Source organism: Arachis stenosperma, chromosome 3, assembly GCF_014773155.1.
Source record: "Arachis stenosperma cultivar V10309 chromosome 3, arast.V10309.gnm1.PFL2, whole genome shotgun sequence".
Lineage (NCBI taxonomy): Eukaryota > Viridiplantae > Streptophyta > Magnoliopsida > Fabales > Fabaceae > Arachis > Arachis stenosperma.
Window position 1 is genome coordinate 37,039,279 of NC_080379.1, and position 2,533 is coordinate 37,041,811.

Consider the following 2,533-nt stretch of genomic DNA (forward strand, 5'->3'; position numbering starts at 1 on the left):
TGGCGTTTAACGCCAGTCTGGTGCCCCTTTCTGGCGTTAAACGCCCAGAATGGTGCCAGACTGGGCGTTAAACGCCCAATTGCTAACCTCACTGGCATTTAAACGCCAGTGGGTTCTTCCTCCAGGGTGTGCTATTTTTCTTCCTGTTTTTCATTCTGTTTTTGCTTTTTCAATTGATTTTGTGACTTCTCATGATCATCAACCTACAAAATAAAATAAAATAACAAAGGAAAATATATAAAATATAACATTGGGTTGCCTCCCAACAAGCGCTTCTTTAATGTCAGTAGCTTGACAGTGGGCTCTCATGGAGCCTCACAAATGATCAGAGCAATGTGGGAACCTCCCAACACCAAACTTAGAGTTTGAATGTGGGGGTTCAACACCAAACTTAGAGTTTGGTTGTGGCCTCCCAACACCAAACTTAGAGTTTGCCTGTGGGGGCTCTGTTTGACTCTGATTTGAGAGAAGCTCTTCATGCTTCCTCTCCATGATGACAGAGGGATATCCTTGAGCCTTAAACACCAAGGATTCTTCATTCACTTGAATAATCTGTTCACCTCTATCAACATCAATCACAGCCTTTGCTGTGGCTAGGAAGGGTCTGCCAAGGATGATGGATTCATCCATGCACTTCCCAGTCTCTAGGACTATGAAATCAGCAGGGATGTAATGGTCTTCAATCTTCACCAAAATATCCTCTACAAGTCCATGAGCTTGTTTTCTTGAGTTGTCTGCCATCTCTAATGAGATTCTTGCAGCTTGCACCTCAAAGATCCCTAGCTTCTCCATTACAGAGAGAGGCATGAGGTTTACACTTGACCCTAAGTCACACAGAGCCTTCTTGAAGGTCATGGTGCCTATGGTACAAGGTATTGAAAACTTTCCAGGATCTTGTCTCTTTTGAGGTAATTTCTGCCTAGACAAGTCATCCAGTTCTTTGGTGAGCACGGGGGGTTCACCCTCCCAAGTCTCATTTCCAAATAACTTGTCATTTAGCTTCATGATTGCTCCAAGGTATTTAGCAACTTACTCTTCAGTGACATACTCATCCTCTTCAGAGGAAGAATACTCATCAGAGCTCATGAAAGGCAGAAGTAAGTCCAATGGAATCTCTATGGTCTCATTTTGAGCTTCAGATTCCCATGGTTCCGCATTGGGGAACTCAGTGGAGGTCAGTGCACGCCCATTGAGGTCTTCCTCAGTGGCTTTCACTGCCTCTCCTTCCTCTCCAAATTCGGCCATGTTAATGGCCTTGCACTCTCCTTTTGGATTTTCTTTTGTGTTGCTTGGGAGAGTACTAGGAGGGAGTTCAGTAACTTTCTTGCTCAGCTGTCCCACTTGTGCCTCCAAATTCCTAATGGAGGACCTTGTTTCAGTCATGAAACTTTGAGTGGTTTTGATTAGATCAGAGACCATAGTTGCTAAGTCAGAGGGATTCTGCTTAGAATTCTCTGTCTGTTGCTGAGAAGGTGATGGAAAAGGCTTGCCATTGCTAAACCTGTTTCTTCCACCATTATTGTTGTTAAAACCTTGTTGAGGTTTTTCTTGATTCTTCCATGAGAAATTTGGGTGATTTCTCTATGAAGAATTATAGGTGTTTCCATAGGGTTCTCCTAAGTAATTCACCTCTTCCATTGAAGGGTTCTCAGGATCATAGGCTTCTTCTTTAGATGAAGCGTCCTTAGTACTGCTTGGTGCATTTTGCATTCCAGACAGACTTTGAGAGATCAAATTGACTTGTTGAGTCAATATCTTGTTCTGAGCCAGAATGGCATTCAGAGCATCAATCTCAAGAACTCCTTTCTTCTGATTAGTCCCATTGTTCACAGGATTCCTTTCAGAAGTGTACATGAATTGGTTATTTGCAACCATTTCAATCAGCTCTTGAGCTTCTGTAGGCGTCTTCTTCAGATGAAGAGATCCTCCAGCAGAGCTATCCAAAGACATCTTGGATAGTTCAGAGAGACCATCATAGAAAATACCTATGATGCTCCATTTAGAAAGCATGTCAGACGGACATTTTCTGATCAATTGTTTGTATCTTTCCCAAGCTTCATAGAGGGATTCTCCATCCTTCTGTCTAAAGGTTTGGACTTCCACTCTAAGCTTACTCAATTTTTGAGGTGGAAAGAACTTTGCCAAGAAGGCATTGACTAACTTTTCCCATGAGTCCAGGCTTTCTTTAGGTTGTGAGTCCAACCATGTCCTAGCTCTGTCTCTTACAGCAAAAGGGAATAGCATAAGTCTGTAGACCTCAGGGTCTACCCCATTAGTCTTGATAGTGTCACAGATTTGCAAGAATTCAGCTAAAAACTGATGAGGATCTTCCAATGGAAGTCCATGAAACTTGCAATTCTGTTGCATTAGAGAAACTAATTGAGGCTTAAGCTCAAAGTTGTTTGCTCCAATGGCAGGGATAGAGATGCTTCTCCCATAGAAGTCGGGAGTAGGTGCAGTAAAGTCACCCAGCACCTTCCTTGCATTGTTTGCATTGTTGTTGTTTTCGGCTGCCATGTGTGCTTCTCCTTTG

The 2,533-nt window shown here is 42.9% G+C and overlaps 1 non-coding gene across 1 annotated transcript; it reads left to right on the forward strand.

Annotated features, from left to right (window-relative positions):
• The first annotated feature begins 2,004 nt into the window (after positions 1-2,004).
• Positions 2,005-2,112, forward strand: LOC130971073 (small nucleolar RNA R71). Its single transcript, XR_009082307.1, has one exon. It is a non-coding gene; the product is annotated as a small nucleolar RNA R71 (small nucleolar RNA).
• Positions 2,113-2,533: the final 421 nt, after the last annotated feature.